The following is a 19,997-nucleotide window of genomic DNA, read 5'->3' as shown; positions in this document are numbered from 1 at the left end:
GTTTGTTCGTGAAATGACATATCCTTTCGATTTCTATTTATATAGAATGGATTGTCAAAATTCATAAGTTGCTGAAACTGCTGGAGAAAATATTCTCTAGGATTCTTCCTGCTCTCTGTCTGTTCACATTGTTCTTGTTTTCATACTCCGGTGATAACTAGGCTACACACTGTTTGAGTTCGCTTGCGTAATCTGTTGTATCCTGGGAGACGATCGTCAATAGCGACGACATCTGTCTTAAGGAAGCTGCTAATACAGGCCTCAGATTTGTCTAACTCTTTCCTTTTAATTTCTGTTTTTATTGTTCGTATGTTTTTCTGTGTTCGTTTTATTTTTTGGTTAATCACATCTAACAATCTTAAGACAGAATTATGTTTGTCTAACAATATTATTCTAGAAAAAACTACGTGTCTTCCTCCAATGGCAAGCAATTAATGACTGAGTTTCAACCAGAAAGATCAGAAGCGATTGAGTTGGCGTTGGTCTTGAAGGTAACATATTCGAATGTCTCACACTTTGCTTGTTCCGAAAACACGTAGTACTTCGGCACTACGAGGAATTGTCCTTCATTTACGATATCATCGAATACATTGTTTCCATTGTCATCCACTACTTGAAAATGACCTTCACCTTTAACCACGCAAATTATGCTATAACTATTTTCCCAATGGGGTAATCTTATAGCATCCTGCAAATCAATATATACAATTTCACAATCGATTCAACTCTAATAATTAAACGAATAAAACAACATAAATCCCTGGTATTTATAATTTTTTTTATTAAGCTCTTTTTAAGTTAAATGATTCATTGATATGATATCAAAACTTCTTAGACCAAGTTACACGCTTCAAGACTAGGTGTATTCGTGTGTGGGTGTGTCAAAGATAGTAATAAAAGCGACTTTACTTACCAACATAAGCTTTTTGGTCAAATGAGTATTTTCTATATAAATGTTTGGACAATTACTTCTTGGTAAAAAAAATATATTATTAAACTGTTAAATATGTGATATTAAATATACCATTATTTGATGTTAATTACAGTTAATTTGTCTCGTTTTTTCTCCAACTGGTCCTAAAATATTTACTTAAGTGTCATGCCTGAATATTGTAAGATCAGTTTGGACCAAAACCATAGTAGAAATTTTCTCACCTTTAACAGAAGGTTGTAAAACGCCGAGTTGACTCGACTCAAGAATAGGGAGTTGGTGGACGTCGATGGTTGTGAGATGGCCAACTTGTGGGATGAAAAGATCTGCCCTTGAAGGATTAGAAATTTTTGCTATCCTCGTGTTAATGTTGCAGAAAGACTCGTCCTTAACATTGTAAGGACTGTTTCGCTCTTGTTGGTCCTGTTTTTTGACATGGTTGGGTCGTTGGTGAACTGGATAAATGAAGTCCACCACCAGTCACATAGACGGTTCTACCCCTAGGATCCATATTGTTTCGAATTGTTGTAGCCAACTCATTATTGATGTTGAAAGCTTCAGTGATAAACTCCGAAGAAAATCCGCCCAATATATTTTGAAACCCCCCTATGTAGAATTTCTGTGACAGATTAATTAGACAAAATATATATCAATAGTTAGACCAAAACAAAATAAAAAGACGTTTGAGGTTTCTATATGTACTATTGAACTGAAAAAGAAACAAGTCTATTTTCTGCTTTTAAGAAATATCATATATTTAGATATATGATAATTTTTGTTTGTAAAGTATAAGATTCTTTAAATACATCTATTAGATTTAGTAATAGTTAGTAAGTACTCCTCACCCTTCATAAAGATGTATTTAATAAGAATCAAATTTGAATTATTATTTTATAGGCTTAGACTATGTCATTGTTATCTATTCGGATTTTATATCGATGAACTTCATTAATTAAAACCAACATTTTTAATTGAGAAATTAAAAAACAAAACATAAAGTTATTCTAAAGCCATGATGAGATTGTTTGTTTATATATATGTTCTTTAAATTATTTATCCTAATTTAGATTTTATATATTCTTACACGGATGGGGTCAGGGCTGGGAATGCGAGCGATAACAGTGGCAATATAAGTCTCATTTCCATCATTATAGAACCAAGCAACTTCTCCAGCACGGAAAACGAACACGTCACCTCTCTGAACACACATAATCTTTTGACAGTCATTCGTCTCACCATCTAATTTTTGAGAGCATTCAGGAATGATCAACCCAAATATAGCCTTACCTGTATATCCATAAATATAACATTTGAATATTGAATTTTAGATATTAATATAATTTGTAATTACGTAATTTGAAAACGAATTAATCTTATGTACATCAACATACGGTAATTTACAAAATATCGTCATTTTAGCTTCAAATCTATGTGAAATGATACCAATTTACAATTGCTATGGTTAGGAAGTGTTAATTTATACTATAGGGTTAAATTGAAACTTCTGTAAAAAAAACTTGAAGCTATTTTGTTAATTTAAGTTACCTTGAACCACATAAGATACTTCATCAGCATTGTTGTAGAGTGGTAATACAAGGCCATTGGGTTGAATGGTGTACCGAGCAATCTCTACACCAGCACATTGAAAGGGATTCCAGAATTCGGCTAGACTAGCTTCACTAGGTCTATAGATATCAGGTTCCCCCACAAGGAGACCATTAATCTCTTGGCACTCAGTTTTAGAACTAATAGCTACGCAGCTGCAGCTATGGATGAGAAGAAGAACACAGCAGAAGAAATAGAAAAATAAGCCATGCTTTTCTACATTTATTAACTATATATTATTGGTATTTATACAAGTAAAAACTTGTTTATCTTCCACATGTACTATTCCTCTCAGTAAAACATTTGTTGACTTTGTAATTACCCCAAAACTTGAGTTGCATATGAAGACAATATTATTCTCTCAATTTTTATATTTATCATACACGTAACAAGTGTTTCCAATTTCAGCTTGACTTGTTTTGTTTCTCTTAAATATCTACTTATCGTATTTAGATATTCTGTAGATACAATATATGAGTTTTAACAACTAAATTGATCTCAGGAATGATTAAGTTGGCTTTAGTGGTTAAGAGTCTCAGATTATTTAAATTAGAGTCTCAGAAGTCATTTTCTAATGGCAATGATGAAATCACAAGGATTTTGGTGCCATGAAATCAGACAAGACAACCACAAGAAAGAAGATGAGATCGCAGGAGAATAGCAGGAGATGAAATCACAGAAGAATCGCTAAGAATCCTAAATCGAAAGAAGCCCTAAGCGATTATAATCGTGATACACAGGTGAGGATTAGATGTAGTTTAGGTTTTTTTTTTTTGTCAAATTTTGTAATTGAACCATAGGTTTTAAAAGATTTAAAAAAAACCCCTAAACTTTTACATATTTTCACCATAGCCAAGTCCCTACGGTGTCGGCCGAGTCCCTGCCGAGTCCCCGAGTCCGGCGAGTCCGACACGGCCACGGCGACCCCGGGGAAGTCCGTGCTTCATAACCTATTACACACTAAACTTTAATATCTAAACTAACTCGTAAAATAGGTACAAATAATATAAAGATATGTAAAATTCTGAACTTCACATCAACTTGAACAAGGAAAAGATTGCTCACTAAGGCTTTTCCATTTCTAATCCAAGAATTCACGTGTTTAATTGTGTCTCTTCTTCCTAATCATAATTTATTTGCAATTATATAGTTGTATATGACATTATCTCTTTTGGTTGACATTTGGAGTTAGTCGATTCAATTTGGAAATTGAATTGTTTTGTTATGAGATAAGTGTCATCTCACGAGGACACCAACTGAATGGAAATTGTTATGCTAAAAAGGGTTTTTTGGTTTTTTGATTCTGTGTAATATATGAAGCAAAAGAATAGCAAAGTGTTAGTTTCTATTTTATGATCAAACTAAAGGAAAAAGCAAGATATATAAACAACTTATACTATTCTGTGTAAATGATATTGCGTGCACGGATTAGAGGTGTAATATTTTGTGTACTGTGTGAAATTTTATAAATTGTATATAAGAGTTAATATATAGTATATATATTGTCTATTTGCTAAAAAACTTGTACTAGATCAAATGATATTGTGCGGACTGACTAGAACTATAATATTCGGTATACTCTGTCAAATTTTATAAGTTGTATACAAGAGGTAATATTATATACATTGTGTATTTGCTAGAGTTTTAATTAGATGATTATAATAATATATCATCAACATAAGAGAGAAAGGGGCTCATTCGCAGAAAAGCGAAGAGAGAAAGGGGGGAGGCAGCCAACGCCCACAAATCGCAAAATGCATTCTTTCTCGCCATCATCGTTAAGGGCGTAAATGCTACCTTCCATTCTCTTCGGTCTTTTCACTCAATTTCATTGATTTTTAGTTCTTCCAATAACTTTTTGGGGTTTGAATGCATGTTGGAAAATTAATATACCAAATACGGGAATCAAAGAGGGATAAGGGCCGTGCCGCCGGTCTCTCCTTTACGTCGTCGGCCTCCCCGCGCCGCCATGCCGCCAGCCTTTCCCTCCGCGCCATCCATTCCGGGTCCGGAGTCCATCGCTTTTTTGTTTGATCGACGGGCCTTTTCCAAATTTGTCCCTGGATCTACTTCTCTTCCGTCTGTTTCGGCGACTCCTCTGCTGGCGCCGACATTTGCTGTTGTGGTTCAGAAGGCCGTTATACCTACGGCTATCCCGGTCCCGACTCTGCCTGTGATTTCTGATGAAGGAGGGTTCAGAGCCGTCAAAATTCCGCAATCAATATATGAGGAGCAGTTGAAATTGTTCCAACACTCTGTAATTGGGAGAATTTCGTTGAACAATGACGAGAGCCCTTGGAAGCACGCTGAATTGAAGCAACGTCTGAACCAGGTATGGAAACGTTCTATGGATTGGCAACTTATATCTTTGGGTAAAGGTTTTTACCAAATTATTATGCCTGATGAAAATGCATTGCAAACTATTTGGGGAATGGGTGCCATTTCCCTTAAGTCGGGAATTATTCGGTTTACTCCTAGGACTCCGGGATTCAATCCTGAATAACATAAGTCCACTTCTGCCCAAGTATGGGTTAGATTATATAATTTGCCTTGGGAATTTTGGGACACTCGAATAATTGCCAGTATTGCACGGGTGATTGGGGTTCCGATTCGCTTTGATCATAACATTGTGAATGGAGAATTTGGGCATTATGCTAGGGTGCTTGTTGATGTTGATCTTTCTTGTGAAATTCAGTCAAAAGCTTAGAGTTGACACTGATAGTCATAAGCAATGGGTTTATCTTGAGTATGAGCGTTTGCCGGCGCTTTGTGGAACTTGTTCATCAATTGGACATACCTCAGCTAAATGTAGGAGAAATCTCAAGGAACAACCCAGGCCACGGACCCAGAGGACTTTCATTCTGGAAAGGGGCAGGGGACGAACCGTACTAACACTGAGCAGGCTAAGGTTTAGAAGGATCCTCAAACTTCTATTCAGGATCCTGTGGATGTAGAGGAGGGCGAAATTGCTGCTCTCTGCAACTTGTGCTGCACCAATCGGCTAACAATGACAGTTTGGGACATGAGGAAGAAAAGAAAAGTTGGGGTGAGCGAAATGATGAAGATAACATTTATGTATCGGGTTCTGAAGGATCCCCAGATCCTTTTTCACCAATGGTTGATATCAATTGCATCCCTGAGGTGAATACCGAATGGATTACTACTAGGAAGAAAGCTAAGTCCAAGATAAAAAAAGATGGGCCAGATTCACGCTCTAAGGAGCGTGGCGGTTCTTCACTACCTAAATGATCATTCTCTACTGGAACTGCAGGGGTATTAATAGCCCTGGTACGCAGAGGGCTCTGAAACTCAGTTTTCTATCAATCATTCGGATCTGGTATGTATCTCTGAACCTATGGTTGCTTTGGATAGGATTCATTTTTCTTTCTGGAATTCTATTGGCTTGCAGTTTGTTGCTGGGAATCCTTGTAATTCTATTTGGCTTCTTTGTAAAATTGGTACTCTTCATCTCTGCTTTCTGATTCTTTGTCATGATCAGCACATCTCGATCAATTATAGTAGTGCCACGGTTTACTCTCAGCTCTCTTTCGTCTATAGCATTAATTTTTTTGGCAGAAGACGTATGCTTTGGGATTCTCTCAGTGCTGTTGTGGGCAGTCGAAAAAAACTGGTTATTGGTGATTTCAATGCAGTCATTGGTGATCATGAAAAAACGGGTCGTAGTCCTTCTGCCATTAGTTGTAGGGACTTTCGCGGTTTTATTAATAATAACGGTCTTGCGGAAATTGATAGTTCTGGTATGCAATTTACTTGGACTAATGGTCGTACTGGCCCGATGTAAACTTGATAGGGCTCTTGTGTCTGATGATTTTGTTGATTCCTGAGATTCAATCAGCTGTTCTGTTCTCCCTCGCCATCAGTCTGATCACAGTCCGTTACTTTTGGTATGCAAAAATGGCTTGGCTCGACAGACCCGCTTCCATTTCCTCTCTATGTGGACTACACATGAATCACTAAGGGGTTTGATTGTCGATCATTGGAGTGACAGCCATGTTTCTCTTCCACCGGTGCAACTTCTTTGTCGTAAACTTAAATCTTTAAAGCCTAAACTGCGTATATGGCACATAGAAGTTTTTGGTAGGGTGGAAATAAATATTGCTGCTGCTCAGTCCAGGCTAGTTGAAATTCAAAGAGACATCTCAGTGCAGGGTTTGAATGAGAATTGGCGACTGATTGAGGCAGAAGCTCAGCGCGACCTTGATCTTCAGCTTCACTAGTGGAAAAAGGGCCATTTGCATCGGTCGTTTAGGGCCTTTTGCATCGGCCGCAGCGCGATGCAAAAGCCCTCGACGCAAATGCAATTGCGTCGGCCACTGGCAGATGCAAATGAGGTGGTCATTTGCATCGGCCCCTTAAAGAGACCAACGCAAATGCCACCTCTATTGCATCGGCCCTTTATAAGGGGTCGATGCAAATGATATGTTTACTACGTTAAATAACACAATCATTTGCATCGGCCCCTTAAACGGCCGATGCAAATGATTCCTTATTTGCATCGGTCCTTTGAAGGGCCGATGCAAATGATTGTATCATTTGCATCGGCCATATTTAAGGGCCGATGCAAATAATTAATTTATTTTTCCATAATTTAATTTTAATATCCTGTATTCAGTTGTAATATCATGTATTCAGTTGTTCAATTTGAAGAAAAAATATACTAAATCAATATATTGCATCATTTCAGTACCCTTTTACAAATTAATATATAGTTTCATAAGAACAAAAACGTTACCATTTATTTCCAAGTTTGGATGCACACACAGCAACTGTGGAAATGAACTTGAAATTGGAATTATGAACAACAATCAACATTTAATCAACATTTGTGAAAAGGAGAATTACCTGAAATATATATATGCAGCACAAACAATAATATTTGTTGAGAAACTAGAAACACATGGCCATTCACCAAAAATATATCCATAATGGCTACAAATGAAAAGTATTGAAAAGGGGAATTACCTGAAACTTTTTCCAGCAGTTAAAACGTGAAATCGGAAAACAGAGGGGAGATTGCAGAAGATGAAATCCCGTCTTTCTTCACTTGCTTAGGATTCCTCTTGGCTTTAATTTATTCACTTAGAGCATCTATGTAATCCCGTCTTCCAATCTTCTTCACTGAACCAAGCCTTATGGGGTATAGGAACTCGATGCCTATGACATGAACAGCGTACGACTCATCTAAGGCACTCGATGCCTCGGGAAGGGCTTATCTATACTGGCTCTCCTCTTTGCTTGTCCAAATGAGAGATATGAAAGGTTGAAGGAAAGCTGCTTCAAGAGATCGTAAATGGATCTAGGTTTTTCAACGCTGCTCGAAGAAGAAGACTATAGCTAGACTGGTCAGTACCCAAATTTATTTTTAGTGGAAAAGGTAATTTTAAATTATTTTTTAAATTTTCCTTTGCATCGGCTCCTAAAAAAGTCGATGCAAATGATAAGGGTATTTGCGTCGGCCCTATAAAGAGGGCCGACGCAAATACATGGATAATGTTTTGCATCGGCCCGTAAAAAAGGGCCGATGCAAATAACTCACTTATTTGCATCGGGCTCTTTCCAGTGGCCGATGCAAAACGTAAAAAAGGGCTTTTGCATCGGCCCTTAAGAAGGGGCCGATGCAAATAACAAATGTATTTGTGCCAGTCCCTTCTAAGTGGCCGATGCAAATGCTATACCTAAAGACAATTGCATCAGTCCCTGTTAAAGGGCCGATGCAAATGAGTTATTTGCATCGCGTGTTAAAAACGACTGATGCAAATGCTGCGATGCAAATGAACGTTTTTCTACTAGTGTCACCAGCAAGAATTGCTTCTCCATGATAAAAGCAGAGAAAAATGGCTTGAGGAGGGGGATCGGAACTCCAATTTTTTTCGCCGGTCGGCAAAAGGTAGAAAAATTCAATCATCAACGGATTCTCTTCTCATTAATGGAATCTTGGTTGATGATGAGAATATCATTTCTCAACATGTTGTAGAATACTTATCCACTCTTTTTACTAGCAGCATGCTAGCTATTGATCAGGATTCTATTTCTGCGGTTATTCCGGATTTGGTCAATTTGGTGGACAATGATAACCTCACGTGGAGACCAGCGCTTGATGAGATCCGTGCTGCGGTTTTCTTTCTTAGCCGTGATAGCTCTCTAGGTCCAGATGGATATGGGGGGTTTTTCTACCAGCACTTTTGGGATGTAATTAGTTCAGATGTCTGTAAGATGGTGCAGAGTTTCTTTGATACTGGCTGTATGCTTCCAGGTATGAATTCTAGTATTATGACTCTTCTTCCCAAAGTTGCTGAAGCTAATAAAATTCAACATTTTTGACCTATCGCCATGAGCAATTTTAACTATAAGATCATTTCAAATATCCTTGCTAATAGGTTGGCGCTTATCGCCAAGCGTATTGTTTCGGATAACCAATTTGGATTCATTTCTGGCAGAAGCATTCATCATTGCATTGCTGCGGCCTCAAAAGGGGTAAATATGTTAAACAAGAATTGCTTTGGCGGAAATATGGCTTTGAAGATTGATATCAGGAAAGCTTTTGACACCATTGACTGGAATTTTCTTCTGGCTGTTCTTGAATCTTTTGGGTTTTCTTTGCAATTTAGAAGCTGGTTTTGGAAGTTCTTCGGTCTGCTCGTATGTCAAATTGCTTTTAGAGGGGGTAGCAATGGCTATTTTAGCTGCTCATGTGGGGTTCGGCAAGGAGATCCTCTTTCTCCAATTCTATTTGGTATTGCAGAGGACTTCTTTAGTCGTTGGCTGGCCAAGTTGGTGGGTGAAGGCAAATTTAAACCCATGGTTTATCACAACACTACTCTTTTTCCTTCTCACCTCTTATATGCAGATGATATGTTAATTTTTGGCAGGGCTACTCTCAAAAATATGAAATGTGTCAATGCCCTTTTCAACTTTTATGCAGCCATATCGGGTCAGGTTAACTGGGATAAATTTGCAATTTATTTTGGAAACAGTATCAGCAATCAGCACAGGAATCGGCTCATTAATATTGTGGGTATTCGTGTTGCTCGGCTGCCGTTTAATTATCTTGGGGTACCAATTTTTCAGAGGGCGCCAAGGGCTCATTATTTACAGCCGCTTATGGATCGTTTCCTTGCTAAATTTAGTCTCTGGAATGGGCGATCGCTCTCTTTAGCAGGAAGGCTATCTCTGATAAAATCTGCATTAATGGGTGCTCTAATTCACTCACTTATGATTTACAAGTGGCCATCCTCTCTCACCACAAAGATTGCTAAAGCGCTCAGAAACTTCTTTTGGACTGGGGACAAGGATCAGAGAAGGCTTCTTACTGTCAAATGGAAGAAGTGTTGTCAATTGTATGAATTTGGGGGGCTAGGTATCAAGGATATTGGATTGTTCAATAATTCTCTTCTTGGTAAGTTTAGCTGGGATTTGATTCAAAAAAATGGTTATATCCCATCCTTGCTGCAAAATCGTTTCCTTTATCAATCTGGTATACTTAAGCGCTATATTTCAAATTCATCGGTTTGGACCTCTGTTCGACCAATTTATGATCAGATTAGTTTGGAAGTGACCCGGTGGTTTGGAGATAACTCTGAACTGAATTTCTGGACGGACTCTTGGATTGCACCGACGGTTGCAAATCAACTCGGCATCCCGGCAAACATACAACGCAAGCTTTATGACCCGCTTCACTCCTTTCGCGCTGATGAATCCTGGACTAATTTGCATCGACTTCCTGATCTTGTCCAATTGAACATTTAGAGGGTTTCTGGCAGCCGAGACGGAACAGATACTTGTGTGTGGAAGCCGGCTATGTCAGGTATGTATACTGCCAAAGGTTTTTATAGCTCCTTCTGCAACAACACTCCAGTTGAGTGGAACAAATTCCTTTGGAATGCCTTTGTACCGCCTAGGCGGTCTGTCACCTGCTGGTTAGTGATTCATAGAAAAATTGCGGTGCAAACCAATTTACAGGTATGTGATTTTTCACTTGCTTCGAGATGTGAACTATGTAAATGCCATATTGAATCAATTGATCATCTTTTTGTCACGTGCCCTGTGTGGAATAGTCTATGGAATGTTGTCTTCTCTGTTTTCGGCATACACCATAGTAGTATGCTGACCTTTAGGAATCTTTTCCGGGAGATTAGAGCTATCCGTTTACATATTTCTATGAGAAAAGTGTGGAATTTGGCTTCTATAACTGATGTTTGGTACATTTGGTACATTAGGAATATGGCTATTTTTGAAAATGATCTCCCTTCAATCAAATTCCTTCAGAATCGGCTTCACTCTTACATTCAGGAACCAAAATGGATTGTCAATTTGCCGAGCCGTGCTAGGCCTCCGTCGGACCCTATCATTGTTCGCTGGTGCCCGCCGTCGTCGGGCTGGATAAAAGTTAATACCGACGGCGCGGCGGACGGTGCGCCGGGTATCGCCGGAGCTGGTGGGATTTTCATAAATTCTCGTGGTTTTGTTATTGGTTGCTATGCTATTAACCTCTCTAGTTCTTATGCGCACATTGTCGAGCTGTCTGCCATTATTTTTGCAGTAGAATTTGCCTGGGAACGGGGGTGGCACAATCTTTGGATTGAATCGGATTCTGCATATGCGGTGGATATGCTAAACAGAAGGATTACCATGGCTCCCTGGAAACTTAGACAAGACTGGCTTCAGTGTTTATCTAGATTCTCGAATATGAATTGCAGAATCACTCATATCTATCGAGAGGGCAATCAGGCGGCGGATCAACTTGCCCGTTTTGGTAAGACGGCTACGGCTCTTACATGGTGGCATTCACACTACAAAAAAAATGGTCTATTACGACGTTAAAATTTAGGGTTTAAGGACGCTTTTCAGCGTCTTTAAACGTTTACCCACACTTTTTAAAGCGTCGTCACAAGCGTCGTTAAATTTAACAACGCATAAACTTTGTGTGGGTAAATTAAATCTGGCGACATTCTCATGTAAACGTCATCATGATACCAACACTTATATTTTAAACGTCATAATTTTTTTCAATTAATTTACATTTAATTTTTGAAATTTTCAGTACGTTTTAATAAAGCGTTGCAAAGTAGACGACACATAATTTTTCTTACGTCGTTCTTTTACTTCAGAAAATATTTACAACGTCTTAAACATGACGATATTTTAATTTAAAAGCATCTCCAAATTCACGACATTAAATTATATAAACATCTGCATTTAGCTAGAGGAAAGTCTATTATAGCCTGAATGCTTAATGACACATTTTTTAACATCCGCAAAATTAAACACTTCAATGCATGTGAGTTGTTCGTATTATTATTATTATTATTATTAAATATTTGTATTTAAAGATATATATGAAAAAATTTCAAATTAAACACAGGAAACAAAAACAAATATACAAGAACAATTATATAGGATCTGAATTTCAATAAAACGATACATCATTTCATTGAACTTACAACATTTTATTGAACTTCAAACTCAAAAAATGTACACGAAAAATCATTAAAAAGATTCCTACTATTGAAAATGAAAAAGAAACTAGAGAAAGAGCTAAAAAAACTATGAATTCAGCCATATCTTCCTTTTCCTCAGCAACATCATAATTTGGTTCTTCCAAAATTTGCTGTCTAAAACTAGAGAAAAAGCAAAATACTAATAATAATATTAAAGAAATAGAAGAGAAATCCCCGGTGCTAAATTGCAACTCCATTGGTAACTGAATTGGTGCAGGAGTCTAATGCCTCACATGGTTGTCCTTTTCGTTTCCAAGCGGCATGGCAAACTCACCCTTCCTTCGCTTCTTTCTTAAGTTAGTTCTCAAAATTGGAAGTGAAAATTAAAAGAGGAATTGGATTCAGAGTTACAAGGGACAAGATTTAGAGAGATATAAAAATATATAAACCATGAGGAGAAAATCAATTTCGCCTACCATGTAGAAAGGGAAGATGGAGAAGAGTAAAAAATCAGCAGACTAAGTTGTGTTGTTAGAGAAGATAAAGCTGACTTTATGTTAGAGTTAGAGTTAGATTAGGTTTTCTTTTTGCAAATAGGGTTTTATTAAAATATGAGAAATAAAATTTCTATATAAAAAAAGAGAAATAAAATAAGACTTTTTTTTTTTATATTTACGCTATACATACGGTGAGATTAATATTAAAAAATTTAAATAATAATAATTTTCTAAAAATACATCTAAATGAAATTTGATATAAAAAGAAATAAATATTCATAAAAAGTTTTATGTTTATACTACAAAACTAAAAAAAAAAAAAAAGTTAAAACTTAAAAATAATGAAGATAAATTCAATAGCCTTTTGTTTTCATGCCACTGTTTATAAACTAAAAGTAAAAGTATATTTTTGTGTCCGTGATTCATTTTCAGTGTTTCAAATTAAAACATTTCTGAACATTTTTCATCAATATAAAATCTAAACCTTTTTTAAATTTTTGATAAAAATGCCAGCATTTTTTTCACTGTCCACGTAATTTTTTTTTTTAAAAATATCAAATTTGTAGTTAAATTTTTAAAAATAGCAATGAAAATTAAAAGCGTCTTTAAGTAATTGTAAAATGTGACATAAATAGAAAGAAGGGGTTGAATTTTAAAATATGGAGACAAAACTAGAAACCTTCTTCTGTTAAAAATACGGGGACATTTTTATCGTCACATAACTTAAAATGTCTATAAATTAAAAAAACAACAATGCTTTTTTCTAAATGTGTAGCTAAAATTTTAAAAACGCCAAAAAAAAAAATCAAAGTGTCATTAAGTAATTATAAAAGACGACACAAAATTAAAAAATGTGGTTGAATTTTAGTCACGGGGATAAAAAAAAATTAAAATATATTCAAATAAAAAAGTATCAGGATATTTTTTTACGATGTAAATTCCAAACCGTCTTTAACTTTTAAAAAAAATACCAACGCTTTTTTTAAAGCATAGTTAAATTTTTATAAATTCCATCAGATAATAAAAAGCGTCATTAAGTGATAATAAAATCCGACGCAATTACAAAAGTGTGGCTAAATTTTTAAGTATCAAGACAGATGCTGAAAAGCGTCGTTAAAAAAGTGTCGTAATAGACCCTTTTTTTTGTAGTGTCAGCTCCTCATTTTTGTCAATCGTCTGTTTTTGACGAGTTATGTAATGTTGCTCATGTTCGTTTTCCTTAATTTTTCTGTTTTGAACCTTTTTTATTTTCCTTTTCCTCCCTTTGTAATTTTCCTTTTTTTTATTAATAATATTTCGGGTTGATTTTATGTGTTAGGGGTGCCAATCTAGTTGGGATGTCTAGCCACTTAATCGCGTCCCAACCTTTCATGCAAAAAAAAAAAAATTAGATGATTATAAATTAGAATACCTCGTTGAACATGATAAATAATTGTTAGCAAAGAATTTGCTTAAATATTAAAAATGAATTTTGGCTAAAATACCTGACACCTTTATATATTCTTTCGGTGCTATTGCAACCTCTACTTTAAGTTTATAACTAGCTTCGTACCCGTGCTATGCACGTGATATATAAAAAATTTGTCATTATTTAAATATTATTATATATATAAGTTAAAATACTTGGATTAAATAAGATAATTGAATTTAATAAGATAATTGAATTTAATAAAATAATTACACAATATTATTAAAAGAGATGAGATACCAAAATATCACTTAAAAAAATTAGAGAAGAACTAATTTAGTGTCCACATATAAAATCGCATGATTTTAATTCTAACATTTGTCAAATGGTACAATTAATCTTACTAACAAAAATTTGCATGTACATAATATAACTGTGCAATGTATCAATTTATGTTAGTAAGGACTTTAGTTATTCCATTTAACAAATATTAAAACTAAAATTGTATTATTTTATTCGTGGGACTAAATTGACTCTTTTTCAAAATATTGAGTCTATTTTAAACGTTATCAAAACAATGATTTATAAATAATTATAAGATAATTCTTACATCAAATTTTTACATTTTTTTCGCTAATTTCTTTTCATTAATATAGTCAAATGGAAAAGACATATTTCATTATACGTAATTGATCAAAATAAACATACAAATTTAAGGGTGATGTTTATAATATTAATAAATATTCTATGATTTAAAATGTAATATTATCCCCAAAAAAATTATGACATTGAATTTTAAATTCCAAATACTACAAAATTCAATTGGATATTATATTTTAAATTATTTAATATTTAAGTACATATCCTCAAGATCTCTGTTCGAATTAAAATTCTAAAGGGATTCGACTTCTAAATTAATTGATAGTTAATTCAAAATACATATACTATTTTAAAATTAATTAGTTAATTTAATATCTTATCTTAAATTTTCGAAGTTGAATATGAGATAAAGTGTTAAGGATAAAGAATCCAATTTATTTGATATTAAAATTCAAATTACATGTCGTGGAATGATACAGAATCCAAGTGAGATTCAAATACATTAAATTTAATTATGTTTAGATATTCAAATTTAAAAATCTAAGATAAACAATAAAATTGAAAATGATATGTACTTCAAATTAAAAATTTGAAATTAGGAGGCAAATTATCAAGAGAGATACTACAAAATTGCTAAATTGTTATTTTTTTTAGGAAAATTATCACATTCTATTTTTTTTAAGTAAAATTATCACATTCTATTACTTCTAGCATTTTATTACATACATACAAATCGAACCACATTAGCTAAAATATATCAAATTAGCTTCTCTGTACATTGCTTCTTTCTTTTATTATATCATTTGTTTTCTACTTTCCCTGTAAAGAGAAAAGTTGGGAGGACCTACATCCAAAATGCTTTTCAATTTCTTCTATTTCATCTGAAACAATATTTAGGCGGATCGAAAATGGAGAGCCTTTATCGTCTTTAAAATATACTGTGAAGAAAAGCAAATCGTCATTTAAAATATAGGAATCATAAATGGTTTCCAACCATTCATTAACTACACTTAAATGTTAATTTAAGAACTACAAACAATCTATTATCAAATAATAATGTAAAAGAATGAATACATCAGCAATCTCACATGAAGAAATAGTGGAGCACAAAAGACATATTTGATTTTTAAGAGTGTCGTTATTTTAATAGATCATTGAAACTAATGGTGTGTTATAAAAATCATTAAAATTCACTCCACTTTCACTCAATTAGATATTATATGTGAAAATATACTAAAAACAGTATGCAAAAATTAACCTCAGGTTTGAAAGAAGTCCAACAAAAAGACTTGATCAAATAAGAAACAGATAAAGGTAAAAAATACTAACCTCAGATATTAAAGTAGCTTCAATTGTCTCTCCTCCTTGCAATTGATTTTTTGCATCCTTGTAAATCGTGGCTTTTGCATGCCAGTATAAACAAAAAGAATATTAAATGTCAAAAGTCATTACCCATTGAACTTAAAATCCCACCCATCCAACATAGCCCAACAAATTAGAACAACTGCTCCTTCTCCAATAGTTACAGGCTAAACCACACCTTTCTAATTTAACTGAATCATTCCCTCTAGTGCTGAGAAAGTTAAAAAGAATAAACTAATAGAAAGAGATTACCAATGAGAAACAGTCTCAGAATCAACACAGTTAAGGAGATTTCTTTTTCCTCTCAATGTGGGAAATGTCCTCCATTCCGACATGGAGAATGAGGTTCCCTTTGATTCCCTTTGCTGAAATAGATTTTTTCAAGCTTTCCATCTGCTTGTGAGTGAGGTCGAAAGAGCTCCGATTTCCAAAACTCTACTCTAGCTCCGATTTCTTTTCTCGTCCCCCACCCCCGCATAGAGCTGCACTTCAAAAAATAAAAATAAAAAGAGTGCAGAGGAAAAGAATTTGATGTAAGAAATTCAAATCCAATAAAATCTAAAAGAATACGATAAGAAAAGTAAAACTGAAATCACTAAGAAAAAGAGAGAGCTCAGCAAACTAACCCGTGAGAAATCTGCTTCGAAGCAGAATATAGGAAGATGGAAAATTGGTTGACACAACCTACAACAAACCATAAAATCAAAACAGAAGGAAAAATGAAATCACTGAACAACAGAGAAAGACATCAATTAGGAGCAAACTCACCCGCCATGCGAGAAATTGCTTCAAAATAGAATAAATGGGGAGGAGTAGTTAAAACTGTCTCAGAAGAATTTGAAACAACGTATCAAAAAGAAAGTTAAATGAGATAAGATAAATTGAAGAGTTTTCAAAAAGAAAGTTGAAGAGATGGATAAAAGGAAGAGTTCTTTTTAATTTTTACGAACCCAAAGTTACTATTATTAATATTATCAATAATCAATAATTCATTTAGAAAAGTTTGGAAAATTAGGATTTAAAATACTTCTATAATTATGACACATCACCTGCTTCTCTATTATGATGTCACGTGGACAATTGAATCTCTATTCTTTGACAAGTGTAACTTTTGTTCCACACTTTATATATGTAATAGATCTCTGATTTAATTGTTAACTTTAGTTATTTAACTTATTAATTAATTATTATTATATTTATAAAATATAATTTATTACTGTACATTTATAATAATTTTTATTATATAAAAGATATTAATGAAGGATGTCAGTAGGACACGCTTTTCCAACTGCATCTTCCTTTTTGTTTTCATCCAACATATGTCATATATAATAATATATGATTTGTGTTGGAAGAAATATATAATTAGAAAAAAAATCAGAAATTGATATTTAACATCAATTTCAATAGAAAGAAACGATAAAAAAAAAAAATTGAAAATTAAGTTTTGGTTTTTTTAAGGGAATTTCGTTTTCATTTTGTGTTGTTATGGTATAGTTTAATCATATGATTTGTGTTGGAAGAAATATATAACAAAAAAGATTAGAAATTGACATGTGATATCTATTTGAATAGTTTTCTTTTTCCTTGAAAAAGCCAACCAATGTTTATAAAAAAGAAAGAAAGAAGAAAGAAACCAAACAAAAACATGAAAATCATGTTTTCATTTTTTCTTTCCAAATTTAGGGTAAATTACACCCATGACCACTGAACTTATTCATATTAACATTGTGCCATCGAATTTCAATTTTTAACTGTGTAGCCACTTAACTTTATACTTTTTAATACCGTTAGTCATTCATCTTTAACTAACTCCTCAAAATGACCGTTAAAGACATCAAATGAAAATTCAAGAGTTAAAGTTGTTCAGAACGACATTTACCACGAAAAGACGCATTTTTTATTTTCCAAAATCATATTTTTTTTTGAAGCTTTCTCTCTCTAAAAATCCACTCTCTCTCCCCTAACCAAACCACACCTAAATGACCTGAAGACTAAAAAATTTAAGAATTAAAATTTCTTAGAATTAAAATTTCTTAGAATATCATTAACTCTTGGAAATTTTTATTTTTAGGCCGTCAACAGTCGTTTTGAGGCGTTGAGTGACCACCGGTGCTAAAAAGTGTAAAGTTGAGTGGTTATACCGTTAAGAATTGAAATTCAGTAGCCACAATATTAAAATGGATAAAGTTCAGTGGCCATGAGTGTAATTTCCCCATTTTTAAGGAAATTTTAATTTTAATTTTTAGTTGTTACTGAATAATTTAATTTTAGCTAATTTATTCAAATTAGACTGTCAGTTTTATGCTATGAACGAAGGCAATGATTTAGCAGACGCCTATGCGCAGCTTCGCCTGAACCAAGAGGAGTCTGATGGTTTGGTTCTAGGAGATGTTAGCAACTATGCCACATCATATACAACCTAGCTCACACCAGATTATTCCTTTTTCTGTTATGCTGTAACAACTTGTAACAACTTTAGTTTCCTTATTTTTCTGTATAGATAGATCCTCAAGGAGTCATTCTCTCTAATCTTTTATGTTATACTAGTTGAAATCAATAAGATTCATTCCACATTTCTACATGGTATCAGAGCTTCACTAGATCTATTGAAAATCGATTATTACAATGCAGCGAAGAAGACGAGCAAATGAAATCAACGCTGGAGATCGTTTGCAGAGGAAGTCGAGATGACGAACGATAATGTGAATCCTTTTGGGATCCAGACAACTCCATCATTTTCTTCATCAGAGAATCCAGGTCTTGTGCTAATCAATATTCAACTTACCAGCACAAACTACTTGTCATGGAGTAGTGTTATGATCCGAGTATTAACTGCTAAAGAAATGCTCAGATTCATCCTTGGTGATGAAGAAATACCGGCTGCAGGAACTCCAGCATTCCGAAAATGGAAGAAATATGACTGCCTTATCTCTTCTTGGATCGTAAATATAGTTTCAAAAGAAGTCGTTGAAGGCTTCCTAACTATCGCTTCCGCTAGGGATCTGTGGAAAGAACTAGGGAAAAGATTCGATGCCAGTAATGGTCCAATGTTGTACAAATTGAAGAGAGAAATCAGCCTATTTCAACAAGGTAACCTCTCAATCATGATCTATTTCAACAAATTGAACCGATATTGGGATGAATTGTCTATGTTGCGTCCAATCCTTAAATGTTATTGTGATGTTATGTGCACTTGTACTTGTCAAGCTTTTAAGAGAATGGTTGATATGACAGAGGAAGATCGATTATTACAATTTCTTATGATAATCGATGTTTGTCGATTACAATCCCAGAGAAAGCTATAAATACCTAATTCTATTTAGCTATAATCGGACGTAATGGTCCTTGCAAAAATAAGGAATAAAATAGGAAGCTAAGGGTATATTGGTAACTTACCTAATTATTAAATAAAACAAAACTAATTGTTGTTGGCATAGGAGTAATTAAAATGATAACCACGTTCCACTTCCATTTGTTGATAATTGGGCAGAAGCCAAAATCGTCTAAGCCGTGCCCACGTCAATTTCCAGGCCATTTTTGTTATGGAGAAACAGAAGCCAAAATCTGTTAAGTCGTGCCCACGTCAATCCCACGCCAATTTTGTCATAGAGAAACAGAAGCCAAAGTCGTCTAAGCCGTGCCCACGCCTTAGGAAAGCTTCTGAAATTGTTATTAAATCCTTGAGAAGAAAGCCAATCAATCTTTAACATTCTCATGTGAATCCGAATGCTCCAATTGACCTCCGTATTCACATCCCATGCAACTTGAAAGAGATACGACGGTTAATGGACCATTAATTTCAGAGACTCCGTTTTTATCCGCGACGTCCATCACTTGGACCATATATGATTGAAGCTCCTCTTCAAACTGCTTGGCTCTTGCTCGGGTAATGGGTCTATCGGGAAGCTTTAATTGAGTGTTGTGAGATCCCAAGTTTGAACTCTGGTTTCCATTCTCATCAGAAAGACCGGGGCCAAAATTGGTACCCAAAAGTATCCTTACAAAAATAATACAAAAATAAGTCAACTCCAACTAAAACTAAACAATCAGAAATGATTATGGATCCTTTTGACCCTTGAACACTCAAGGGTCGAAACTTCTTGTCATCATGCTACTTTAGGTAATGCCACTGA

Source organism: Euphorbia lathyris, chromosome 5, assembly GCF_963576675.1.
Source record: "Euphorbia lathyris chromosome 5, ddEupLath1.1, whole genome shotgun sequence".
In the NCBI taxonomy this organism is placed as follows: Eukaryota; Viridiplantae; Streptophyta; class Magnoliopsida; order Malpighiales; family Euphorbiaceae; genus Euphorbia; species Euphorbia lathyris.
The sequence above is the reverse complement of the archived record's forward strand: the minus strand, read 5'-3'. Positions refer to the sequence as shown.